The sequence below is a fragment of the Colletes latitarsis genome, chromosome 9 (assembly GCF_051014445.1).
Source record: "Colletes latitarsis isolate SP2378_abdomen chromosome 9, iyColLati1, whole genome shotgun sequence".
Taxonomy (NCBI): Eukaryota; Metazoa; Arthropoda; class Insecta; order Hymenoptera; family Colletidae; genus Colletes; species Colletes latitarsis.
In genome coordinates this window covers 9,822,397-9,837,015 of record NC_135142.1, presented here as the reverse complement: position 1 = coordinate 9,837,015, position 14,619 = coordinate 9,822,397, and positions in this window count along the sequence as shown.

The window sequence follows — 14,619 nt, the reverse complement described above, 5'->3', positions numbered from 1 at the left end:
CGAAAGTATAAGCCAGATGCGCGCATTTCCCAGACCTAACCCAGACCTAACCGGTGTTATACTCTGAAATATTGATCGAAACCAGGTTTAATTGACTGCTTCAGTGTGTTACCACATTACTACGTGTTTCAAATACGGAAAATACCCAGGATCTGGCCAACAAGTTTGCGAAAAAGGCGAAAGTATAAGCCAGATGCGCGCATTTCCCAGACCTAACCCAGACCTAACCGGCGTTATCCTCTAAAATATTGATCGAAACCAGGTTTAATTGACTGCTTCAGTGTGTTACCACATTACTACGTGATTCAAACACGAAAAAAACCCAGGATCTGGCCAACAAGTATGCGAAGAAGGCAAAATCATGAGCCAGATGCGGGCATAACCCAGGCCTAACCCAGACCTAACCGTTGTTATCCTCTAAAATATTGATCGAAACCAGGTTTAATTGACTGCTTCAGTGTATTACCACATTACTACGTGATTCAAACACGAAAAAAACCCAGGATCTGGCCAACAAGTTTGCGAAAAAGGCGAAAGTATAAGCCAGATGCGCGCATTTTCCAGACCTAACTCAGACCTAACCGGTCTTATCCTCTGAAATATTGATCGAAACCAGGTTTAATTGACTGCTTCAGTGTGTTACCACATTACTACGTGTTTCAAATACGGAAAATACCCAGGATCTGGCCAACAAGTATGCGAAGAAGGCAAAATCATGAGCCAGATGCGGGCATATCCCGGACCTAACCCAGACCTAACCGGTGTTATCCTCTGAAATATTGATCGAAACCAGGTTTAATTGACTGCTTCAGTGTGTTACCACATTACTACGTGTTTCAAACACGGAAAATACCCAGGATCTGGCCAACAAGTTTGCGAAAAAGGCGAAAGTATAAGCCATATGCGCGCAAATCCCAGACCTAACCCAGACCTAACCGGTGTTATCCTCTAAAATATTGATCGAAACCAGGTTTTATTGACAGCGTCAGTGTGTTACCACATTACTACGTGATTCAAACACGAAAAAAACCCAAGATCTGGCCAACAAGTATGCGAAGAAGGCAACATCATGAGCCAGATGCGGGCATAACCCAGACCTAACCCAGACCTAACCGGTGTTATCCTCTAAAATATAGATCGAAACCAGGTTTTATTGACTGCTTCAGTGTATTACCACATTACTACGTGATTCAAACACGGAAAAAACCCAGGATCTGGCCAACAAGTTTGCGAAAAAGGCGAAAGTATAAGCCAGATGCGCGCAAATCTCAGACCTAACCCAGACCTAACCGGTGTTATCCGCTAAAATATTGATCGAAACCAGGTTTAATTGACTGCTTCAGTGTGTTACCACATTCCTACGTGATTCAAACACGAAAAAAACCCAGGATCTGGCCAACAAGTATGCGAAGAAGGCAAAATCATGAGCCAGATGCGGACATATCCCGGACCTATCCCAGACCTAACCGGTGTTATCCTCTAAAATATAGATCGAAACCAGGTTTTATTGACTCCGTCAGTGTGTTACCACATTACTACGTGATTCAAACACGGAAAAAACCCAGGATCTGGCCAACAAGTTTGCGAAAAAGGCGAAAGTATAAGCTAGATGCGCGCAAATCTCAGACCTAACACAGACCTAACCGGCGTTATCCTCTAAAATATTGATCGAAACCAGGTTTAATTGACTGCTTCAGTGTGGTACCACATTACTGCGTTATTCAAACCGGAAAAAAACCCAGGAGCTAGCCAACAAGTTTGCGAAAAAGGCGAAAGTATAAGCCAGATGCGCGCATATCCCAGACCTAACCCAGACCTAACCGGTGTTATCCTCTGAAATATTGATCGAAACCAGGTTTAATTGACTGCTTCAGTGTGTTACCACATTACTACGTGATTCAAACACGGAAAAAACCCAGGATCTGGCCAACAAGTTTGCGAAAAAGGCGAAAGTATAAGCCAGATGCGCGCAAATCTCAGACCTAACCCAGACCTAACCGGTGTTATCCTCTAAAATATTGATCGAAACCAGGTTTTATTGACTGCTTCAGGATGTTACCACATTACTACGTGATTCAAACACGAAAAAAACCCAGGATCTGGCCAACAAGTATGCGAAGAAGGCAAAATCATTAGCCAGATGCGGGCATATCCCGGACCTATCCCAGACCTAACCGGTGTTATCCTCTAAAATATTGATCGAAACCAGGTTTTATTGACTGCGTCAGTGTGTTACCACATTACTACGTGATTCAAACACGGAAAAAACCCAGGATCTGGCCAACAAGTATGCGAAGAAGGCAAAATCATGAGCCAGATGCGGGCATAACCCAGACCTAACCCAGACCTAACCGGTGTTATCCTCTGAAATATTGATCGAAACCAGGTTTAATTGACTGCTTCAGTGTGTTACCACATTCCTACGTGATTCAAACACGAGAAAAACCCAGGATCTGGCCAACAAGTATGCGAAGAAGGCAAAATCATTAGCCAGATGCGGGCATATCCCGGACCTATCCCAGACCTAACCGGTGTTATCCTCTAAAATATTGATCGAAACCAGGTTTTATTGACTGCGTCAGTGTGTTACCACATTACTACGTGATTCAAACACGGAAAAAACCCAGGATCTGGCCAACAAGTTTGCGAAAAAGGCGAAAGTATAAGCCAGATGCGCGCAAATCTCAGACCTAACCCAGACCTAACCGGCGTTATCCTCTAAAATATTGATCGAAACCAGGTTTAATTGACTACTTCAGTGTGGTACCACATTACTGCGTTATTCAAACCGGAAAAAAACCCAGGATCTAGCCAACAAGTTTGCCAAAAAGGCGAAAGTATAAGCCAGATGCGCGCATATCCCAGACCTAACCCAGACCTAACCGGTGTTATCCTCTGAAATATTGATCAAAACCAGGTTTAATTGACTGCTTCAGTGTGTTACCACATTACTACGTGATTCAAACGCGGAAAAAACCCAGGATCTGGCCAACAAGTTTGCGAAAAAGGTGAAAGTATAAGCCAGATGCGCGCATATCCCAGACCTAACCCAGACCTAACCGGTGTTATCCTCTGAAATATTGATCGAAACCAGGTTTTATTGACTGCTTCAGTGTGTTACCACATTACTACGTGATTCAAACACGAAAAAAGCCCAGGATCTGGCCAACAAGTATGCGAAGAAGGCAAAATCATGAGCCAGATGCGGGCATAACCCAGACCTAACCCAGACCTAACCGGTGTTATCCTCTAAAATATTGATCGAAACCAGGTTTTATTGACTGCTTCAGTGTATTACCACATGACTACGTGATTCAAACACGAAAAAAGCCCAGGATCTGGCCAACAAGTATGCGAAGAAGGCAAAATCATGTGCCAGATGCGGGCATAACCCAGACCTAACCCAGACCTAACCGGTGTTATCCTCTAAAATATTGATCGAAACCAGGTTTAATTGACTGCTTCAGTGTGTTACCACATTACTACGTGATTCAAACACGAAAAAAGCCCAGGATCTGGCCAACAAGTATGTGAAGAAGGCAAAATCATGAGCCAGATGCGGGCATATCCCAGACCGAACCCAGACCTAACCGGTGTTATCCTCTAAAATATTGATCGAAACCAGGTTTTATTGACTGCTTCAGTGTATTACCACATTACTACGTGATTCAAACACGGAAATAACCCAGGATCTGGCCAACAAGTTTGCGAAAAAGGCGAAAGTATAAGCCAGATGCGCGCAAATCTCAGACCTAACCCAGACCTAACCGGTGTTATCCTCTAAAATATTGATCGAAACCAGGTTTAATTGACTGCTTCAGTGTGTTACCACATTACTACGTGATTCAAACACGAAAAAAGCCCAGGATCTGGCCAACAAGTATGCGAAGAAGGCAAAATCATGAGCCAGATGCGGGCATATCCCAGACCTAACCCAGACCTAACCGGTGTTATCCTCTAAAATATTGATCGAAACCAGGTTTAATTGACTGCTTCAGTGTGTTACCACATTCCTACGTGGTTCAAACACGAAAAAAACCCAGGATCTGGCCAACAAGTATGCGAAGAAGGCAAAATCATGAGCCAGATGCGGGCATAACCCAGACCTAACCCAGACCTGACCGGTGTTATCCTCTAAAATATTCATCGAAACCAGGTTTTATTGACTGCTTCAGTTTGTTACCACATTACTACGTGATTCAAACCCGAAAAAAACCCAGGATCTAGTAAACATAGTAGTATAGAGGGTGTTCGGCCAGCCCTGAGAAACATTTTAATAGGATATTCTAGAGGCCAAACTAAGACGAAAATCAAGAATACCAATTTGTTGATGGAGGCTTCGTTAAAAAGTTATTAACAATTTGATTCAAAAATTTCAAATCGTTCCAGAAAAATTATTTTCGGCTGCGGAGGTCAATTACAAGCATTTTTAGTGAATAGACATATATTCGGAATCCTACTCAGTTTCGAGAAAAAAATTCGAGTATGTGTTGATATTTTTCGGCGAAAAACAAATTTTTCAAATCGTTCTAAAAAAATTATTTTTGGTTACAGGGGTCAATTACAATCATTTTTGGTCATTACACATACCCCCGAAATCCTACGCACCTTCGAGAAAAAAATTCCTTACCGAAAATCTAATCGGGTGCCTATATTTTTCGATGAAAAAGAAAGATTTCAAATCGTTCTGTGAAAAATTGTTTTCAGTTGCGAGGGTCGGTGACAATCATTTTTTATGTATAGACATACCCCCGAAATCTTGCGCATTTTCGAGAAAAAAATTCAGTACGAGCGGAACTTTAAACATTAATAACTTTTTAACAGTGCCTCCATCAACAAATTGGTATTCTTGATTTTCGTCTTATTTTGACCTCTAGAATCCCCCATTAAAATTTTTCCCATGGATGGCCGAACACCCTGTATGTAGGGAACCGTGCAGTTGAAAATTATTAAATCGCGCACGAATTTTTGGCCGAACAGCGAATCGTTCGCTGTCCACGAGCTTGCACGAGCGAAGACGGTTACCGCCGAAAAAGCCGTCAACACGCGGCGAGCGTACGGCCGAACAGCTGATGGGTGAATAACCCAGAAAGCGAGAAAAGACAGCACGGAAGAGAGAAAGATTGAAGAAAAGTACGTAGTAGGTGTGACTGTGTTTAACGAAATAAATACGAGTGTGCCGATTAACGAACAAACACGGTTCCTGATAATCCCATACATACATACGTACAGTGTTGTTCCAAGTGGAGTTTGAAAAAGATGCTAATAAAAATGTTGCATAGTCATAACCACCTGGTTCAGTTACTACATTCACCCTGTAAAAACAACACAATAATATTATTTATTATTTTCTTTTCACGTTCTTAACTTTATTTTTATTTTTAGTTTGAGTTTTACATTTCTCCTTCTCTTCGTCTTGCTTTTCTTTCTTCTTTTCCTTTTCATTTTTCTGTTTTTCTTTCTTTTTTCAATAGCTTTTCTTCTTTTAATTTCTCGGCTTGTTTTTTTCTTTTCTAATCGTTCTTCTTTCATTCTTTGTTTTTCTTTTTCCTGGTTATCAATTGCTTCTATTTTTTCAAGCTGAGCCTATTTTCATGTCTTTGATGTAACTTTGATTGCACACACTCTTTCTATATTTCTTTTCTTTTCTTTTCTTTTCTTTTCTTTGTTGTTTTTTCAATCTTTTGATAATGTTGATAATGTTTATCCAGAATAGATTCTGAAGAATCTTTGTCTTTACGAGAAAATAAGTAAAGTAACGTTGTAGAATTAATGTAGTTTGATTTCAGTACCATCGGAAACAAAACAATTCCCATTAGAAAAAAGTAAAAGCATCATTGTCATGAAATATTAAAGTTAATTAATGATCAGTATATCATATATTAGTTTCTTCTAGCGAAACGTTGTTAAATTAGTCTTCTACACTGGTATTGGTTTTACTGTTACTATGAACTGCACTGCGTTGAACATCAGCAGTGCTTTCTCTCTGCGAGTTGTGTCTTGTGTTGTGTCTTAGTTGTGTCCCGATTGTATTTTAATATTTTCTATATAGAAAAGAAAATTGTTCCCCTCTCAGATCATCTGGAATATGCTCTTGAATGCTATGTAAAACTACCTATATTGCTGTCATTGATGTCAGTTTCATCTGGCGACATGAATTCTAATTTATTTTCTTCTTTCTGAAATACGTTTTGTCTAGTAAATTGTATTTGAGTTAAACGGTCATAGGCCACCACAAGCTTTAAAAGCATTTCCTTCTTCATGGAATTTATATATGGTATGATATATATATTGGTGCGAAATTCACCTTCGTAATGGGTTTAGTCTACCTACGTACTTTGTCTATGTTCCTGTACTACCTTTCGCCATGCAACTTTTAATCGTCTAAATATTCCTACATCGCATGGCTGGAAAATATGAGTTGCATTCGGTAATAATATACAAAAAAGTAAAATGAGTTTACTCAAAACAAAAATTATGTAAATTGAAATTTATGCAGGACCTGCGACCATCTAATAATACCAGTATAGGAAAGGTGACTCCATTCTCAACCATTTATGGGCTACACACAATATATGTATTAGTGTGGGGGGATTGAAATGAATTCGGTCAAGGTGTAATTTCATTAATATTGATTTAATATATACAGGGTGTTTGGCCACCCCTGGGAAAAATTTTAATGGGAGATTCTAGAAGCCAAAATAAGACGAAAATTAAGAATATCAATTTTTCGACTGAGGTTTCGTTAAAAAGTAGTTATTAATAACATTAAATAAAAAAATTTCAAATCGTTCTGAAAAAATTATTTTTGGTCGCGGAGGCCAGTTAGAATCGTACCCCCGAAATCCTACTCAGTTTCGACAAAAAAAATTCAAGTAAAAAAGAATTTCGAATCGTCTTGGAAGAATTAGTTTTCGTTGCAGGGGTCAGTTACAAGCATTTTTTTTTTTTGGTCGACAGCCGGATTGAACGATTTTAATGTTTCAAACAGCAACACAACGCATATTTTAATGGAGAATATGTAGAGATGTTGGAAAAGTTGTTCCTTGACCCCGTAAAGTGAGAAAAATCCCATATAACTGGTCAAATTTTCAAACAGCCCCCGCAACTCCTACTGATATAGTGAATAGTGAATATATTCCAATGAAACGTTTTTTTTCGCGAGTAGAGCTCATGGGTACCTACACAAAGAGTATTATTAAACAACTATTTTACAAACTGAATAAAAATCAGAAAGGAATTTTTAAGAAAAATCGACAGACAGTGCCTAAATTTTTCGACGAAAGAAAAAGAAAATTTCAAATCGTTCTGAAAAAATTACTTTCGGTTTCGGGGGTCAATTACAATTATTTTCGGTGAATAGACATACCACATACGAAATCCTGCGCATTTTCGAGAAAAAAATTCGAAAGTAAGAGCGGAACTTTAAACGTCAATAACTTGTTTAGTATCGTATTACTCCATCAACAAATTGGTATTCTTGATTTTCATCCTACTTTAACCTCTAGAATCTCCCATTACAATTTCTCCCAGGGGATTCTAGAGACCAAAGTAAGACGAAAATCAAGAATACCAATTTGTTAATGGAGGCTTTATTAAAAAGTTATTAACGTTTAAAGTTCCGCCCGTACTGAATTTCTTTCTCGAAAATGCGCATGATTAGGGGGGTATGACGATTTACCCAAAATGGTTGTAAGTAACCCCCGCAACCGATAACAATTTTTCCAAAACGATTTGAAATTTTTCTTTTCCATCGAAAAAATTTCACACATTCTCGAATTTTTATCTCGAAAGTGGGTAAGATTTCGGAGGTATGTGTATTCACCAAAAATGATTGCAATTGACCCCCGCAACCGATAACAATTTTTCCAGAACGATTTGAAATTTTTGAGTTTAATTGTTAATAACTTTTCAACGTAGCCTCTATCAACAAATTGGTATTCTTGATTTTCGTCTGTATTTTCGTATTTTGGCATCTAGAATCCCCCATTAAAATTTTTCCCAGGGGTGGCCGAACACCCTGTACATATGTGTTCCCCGAGCAGGAAAACGACTTTTCGCTAAAATCATGAAAGTAAAAATTCTGTCCAAATGAGGAGTAGGAGTGATTTTCTAAGTAATTTTTATGTAAAAGTATAGATTGAGAAAGTGGCACGTGAGGAACGTACGTAACCTAGATCGATGCACGTGTTTTACTGCACCGGGCACGAACGTACGACGATTTACACACACACAGTCAATATCGCCGGTTTTTACAAAAGGTAAAGTCTTAAGTAAACATTTTGTTTTATAATTTTCTATTAAAGCCTCTGTAAGTTTTATCGCTTTTGCATTCTTGCAACTTAATTTAATTGGTTGTTTTTTGGAAAACAGATAAAACTATAAAAAGAATAAAAAACGGTTTTTACGAGTCCTGTACCTATGTTTAGTTCAGAATTTCGAATTCAGCGGTAAAAGTATGTAAATCTATATTATCCAATACACAGGACATAAAGGTAAGAGGAATGGATATTTTACCAATATATTCATATTCTTAAATATCTGAATATTCTTCCTACTTGACCGACTTACTTTATAAATATATTTTTTAGGGACACATGTCGTTCGGTTGAAGGAAACAGGATATCTATACAGTGTATAGGTATTCAAAAACCCTTGGGAAAAATTTTAGACTTTGTTGAAAAGTTATGGAACATTATATTCCTAGCAAACGCTAGGCCCGTTCACGGATCGGGGTGAGTTATACATTATTCGATTCGCCTAATTCAGTACATTATTGATATGCATTTCTATGCATCTGTGGAAATTCGTTATTTTTTTATAAACTGTTACTGTTATTGTTAGAAATATGACTTAAAATTCGTTAGTTTCTTTAGTGTTTAGGAGTGTGTGTGTGTTTGTGAGAGAAGCACACGTCGAGGAATGTTCTTTTAGTTTTTAAGTTTTCTTTTCACAATGGAAAATAAGTGTGTTTGTTTTGTAACAAGATTCATTATAATAAATAATATAAACAGTATTTTAACATGGTAGCAGAGGTCCGTGGTTTGTTCGTTAACAGTAAAGAAAAGAAATTTAGTTGTGAAAGGAAGATAACCTAAGTTTGAAGCATGGCAAGTGAAAAAAAGGACGATTTCATGTTACAAATATTTTATGGAACTGGAAATTCAGGCTAAATTTATTTTTAGAAATGAAAGACTGTAACGAGGTTATTCTACATGATGAAAGACCGGCTGAAATAAGAGTCGAAGATTGGAATAAAAAAGGAAATTAAAGCAAAAAGTTACATCGTAAACAGTATTTCAAACACTCAGTTAGAATTAATAATATCAGAAACGACTGCGAAAAATATGATTGCAAAGCTTGACGAAATTTATCTAGTTAAAAACAGTGCAGTAAAGCTATTGTGTAAAAGAAGATTGTTAGAATTAAAAATGAAAGAAGGTGAAAATCCAAGTGACTTCTTTAACGAATTTGAAACGCATATAAATAGGCTCAAAAATACTGGTGAGACTGTGAATGAAGAGGATAAATTGAATTATCTGTTATTAACGTTAACTTCTCACGTATTGTTGATATTATTGATGCACTGCCAACGAAGGAGAAAACAGTTGAGTATGTAAAATCTAAATTACTGTTAGAGTATCAAAAGAGAAACGGTAAAAGTTACTACTTTGAGTACAGCAGAAATTACACTCGCACGTTTAGTTCAAATTTAACTAAAAATCCTAGAGGTCATAGGTTTCGACACGTACAACGCAATCAGAACAAGTATCTCAATTCAAAGGATAATCAGCATAGCAGTGCAACGACTACTGAAGCGGTATGTTAAGTCAGTGTAATAAGTCAGGGCACATCCAACGTTACTGCCCAGAAAACTTTAATAATTATTACAAAAGGCAACCTTTTCAAACATATACAAAATAGACACGATAGAAAAGTGGCTGGAAATTCGAGTCTAGATGACAGTAGAAATTACAATTCATTCAAGGTTGAAGTAATGAAAAGTAGCAAAATAGAAGAAGTAGAAATATTAAATGGCTACTAGATAGTGGTTGCTCAGATCACATAATAAACACAGATGAGTACTTTTATGAATCCAAAAATCTACAAAACCCGGTTGATATTAAAGTTGGTGATGGTTTTAAACTAATATCTGGAAAAATTGGTAATGTAATGATTAACATTAATGATAAGTCGGAGGAAATAAAGATTAAAAATGTATATACTATGTACCAGAAATGAAACAAAACTTACTAAGTGTCTCTTGTATTTGTAAATCAAAACAATTAAAAATAATGTTTGAGAAAGACAATGAATTACAATAAAATTTGTAATTCGAAAGAAAAACTCATTGCTATTGCTGTTAAAAGAAATAAACTCTTTGAATTAAATGGAGAAGTTGCCAGACTTGAGAATAAGAAAACAAGTACGTACACTAGTTCAATGGGAATTTCAAATATAGAAAAATGGCATAGATATATACTTTGTCACACAAATTTTAGAGATTTAAAATATTTGTGTGAAGCTCAGCTGCTAAATGGAACACCGGTGAAACTCGAAAACGAATTTATAAAATGCGAAGTTTGTCCGGAGAATAAAATGACAAATTTGAAATTTAAAAACAAACGTACAAGAGCAAATGATTTGTTACAAATAGTCCATACAGATGTCCATGGTCCAATAACTCAGACAGGTCATAATGGTGAGAAATACTTTGTGTCTTTTATAGATGATTTCAGTAAAATTGCTGTTGTGTATTGCATAAAACAAAAAAGTGATGTTTTTTATTGCTTCATTAGGTATATTAGGAAATTAGTAAAAAATCAAACTGGAAAAAGTATTAAAGAAATTCGATGTGACAATGGAAGAGAATCATATCTTAACAAAAACTTTGATGAATTAGCGAAACGAGAAGGTATTTATTTGAAACCAGGACCAGCATACACACACGAATTGAACGGAGTCGCCGAAAGGCACAACAGAACGATAATGGATCGTGCACGCTGCTTGCTGTCAGAGGCAAATGTCGACAAGTTTTATTGGCCAGAATGTATTTACACGGCTGGCTACATTGGAAATCGCCTATTAGCAAACACAAGAATAAGAAAAACACCATATGAAATATTTTTTAATAAAAGGGCTGATGTTTCAAACTTACACTTATATGGAAGCACTGCTTTTGTACGAATTCCCGAGGCATGCAGATATTCAAAGCTAAATCCAAAGGCCGAAAAAGGAACTAATATTAATAGGGTATACAGATATTGGTTAATGACAAAATAGTTGTAAGTCGTCACGTGCAAGATATACCATTTATAGAAATACTGATAACGAAGAAAAATACGAAGGGGAAACGCCAAAAGAAGAAGAAGAAGAAGAAGAAGAAGAAGAAGAAGAAGAAGAAAGAGTTTTGAAAATAAAAGAAAATAAAACTGACGATGATCAATGCAGCAAAACTGAGGAAGTTAAATAAGATACACGCCCCAAGCGTAACATAATGTGTGAAATGTTGTGAAATTTGATGATCATGTCGTATATACAAACTATTGCAATGCTTTGATACCTGAAAACTACCAAGAACCATTGAACTGCGAAGAGTCAAGAAAATGGAAAGCGGCTATGAAACAAGAACTTGATGGTTTAAAAGGAAACGACACATGGGATTTGGTCAACGTTCCAATAAATAAGAAAATAATTGAAGTAAAGTGGATATATAGAATTAAGACAGATGGAGTATGCAAAGCGCGCATTGTCGCCAAAGTCGCATTTCCAACAGTTGTACCAAAGCGATGAAGAAGTTTATTCACCGGTTGCAAGAATGAGCACGCTAAAGGTGTTGCTGTCAATTGCATGTGTTAAAAATTTAAAAATAGAACAAATGGATGTTCAAACAGCTTTTTTAAACGGAAATATCAAGTCTGAAGTTTACATCTACCCTCCTGATGGTAGTAATATACAGTCAGATAAGGTTTGTTTACTTAAGAAGGCGCTTTATGGATTGAGAGAAAGTCCACGTGACTGGTATGATTGTTTTCATAATTACATGATAAGCTTGCATTTTAAAAGATCTGATTATGATTACTGTCTGTATACTGGAGAGATAAACGACACAAAAATATATATTATTTTATATGTGGATGATATATTAATCAGTGGTATAAATGAAATGGCTATAGATGAAGTTAAGATCATGCTTAATAAACGATTTCGCATGAAAGACTTGGGACAAATAAAGCAATACTTGGGAATTGAAGTACAACGTAACCAAAGTAAAGACGAAATATACTTGAATCAAGAAAAATATATTGAAAATCTTAGTCATAAGTACGGAATAATAAATAGTAAAAGGTTCGATACACCTATGGAAATGAATCGAAAAATTGAACCTGCTGATATAGTGGATGAAGAACTGAAATATAGGAATTTAATTGGAGCATTATTGTATATTGCAAATGGTACTCGCCCAGACATTTCATTTGCGGTCAATTACCTAAGTCGATTCCAAAATAGCTATGACAGCACACGTGTTCTAAAATACTTGTATCACACTCGTTCCATAAATCTTGTTTATAACTCAACTACTCAGGAAATAATGGATGCATTTGTTGACGCTGATTGGGCTGCAGACACTACGGACAGAAAATCGACTACAGGGATAATCATACGAGTTTTTGGAAATGTAGTACTATGGAAATCGCAAAAACAAAAAATTGTCTCCAGAGCCTCAACGCATGCTGAATACTACGCTCTTGCTGATTGTGTAGAAGAAATCATTCCAATTAAGGGCATTTTATCTGTTTTTGACGTGAAGAATGACAATCCAGTAAAAATATATGAAGACAATATTGGAGCGATAGCCTTATCAAAAAATGGAAAATTTTCAAAAAATTCCAAGCATATAGATATAAGTTATCATTTTGTTTATGATTATGAAAAAAGGGACTAATAAGTGTGACTACGGACGATCAAATTGCAGATGTACTGACTAAATCGTTAGGAAAGGCAAAATTTTTGTTGTTGTTTTGATAAATTTTAAGTCAAGAAGGCGTGTTAGAAATATGACTTAAAATTCGTTAGTTTCTTTAGTGTTTAGGAGTTTACCGTTTCAGATAAGAGGGGTAGTGTGGTGTGTGTGTGTGTGTGTGTGTGAAAGAAGCACATGTAGAGGAATGTTCTTTTAGTTTTTAAGTTTTCTTTTCACAATGGAAAATAAGTGTGTTTGTTTTGTAACAAGATTCATTATAATAAATAATATAAACAGTATTTTAACAGTTATTATAAAAAGTTACAGTAAAAAAGTAAGGTCAAGTAGATTTTTTGACAGGTTCACAGATAGAAACTAGTGACCATCGTTGCTATGTTCATTTTAAAAATTATAAATAATTTATCTAATTGGATCTATTCTACATTGTCAAATGGGAATTTGTAGAAGAATTTGTATGATGCATAAAAATCATTTTTTTAGGCATAGAACTTCCACGAGTCGGTCAGGTGGACAGTATTAAAACCAGGTATGTAGACAGTACATGCAGCAACAGTAAAAAATGTCTCCCCGCCGCTGACAGTGTTTACAATATATAGTAAATTACTATTGCACGCAGTACGTTGGCTTAACTTGTTTTTATTATTAAATTTCATTATCATCTAAGTCTGGTATATTTTGATTTTTTACAGAATCAATCATCATCAAATGAAATTTCTGAAATTTCTTTTAAGAACTGATTAAATAAATCATCCTTTCCTTGCTTGGAAGGTTTATAAAACACGTAATGGCTTAAGTACCCAATGAAATTATCTTTTTTGCTGAAAATAGAAAATATAATATTTATTATTTTGTATTATATGTTAGAAAAACATATTAAAAAACGTGTGGAACTGCAAATACTAACCGACAATATTCAGGCAAAAAGTGTTTACTATGCTTCCACGTAGTTTCTGTTTTATTCGTATGAGCGCCTGTTTCTGGATCTTTAAAATGTAAACTATTTACGGTTTACGGTGAGATGTTTATACCCTTATTTTTTAAAAGCCATTGCATTATATAAAGATATTTGAAAAGCAAAGAACGTGGTTTTCTAAAAACAAACTCAGTTACAGATATTGTTTTAAAATTACCATATATGCTAACATATAATTATGAGCAATGTCGTGATATTATATAACTAACATTAAATAAAAATACTGCGCAGCAATTGTGGAAGGGTAGAGTAGATAGAGACTGATGAATCAACATTTTGTTGTAGAAATAATGGCACAGAGGCCATTTGAAAATTAATCACAGCGTCAATTTTCAAGATCTCATTACTGATGCTTACATGAATTAAATTGAAGAAACCACTTTTTTCTAACATATAATACTATCAATATTTTATATTTTCAATAAGAGTAACTTCATTGGATACCTGAGCCATTATGTATTTAGTAAATGTATATATAATAGAAAGATGGTGATTTATTCAATGAGATATTTGCAGAAATAGCAGAAATTTCATTCAATAAATGTTATTGTTAACAAATTAGCATTTGACTAGCTGGCATTTTGAACACAGGTAACGACAGTCACTTGTTTCCACCTGTGAACCTGTCAGAATATATTTAAAATACTTAGTTACTTTGTAA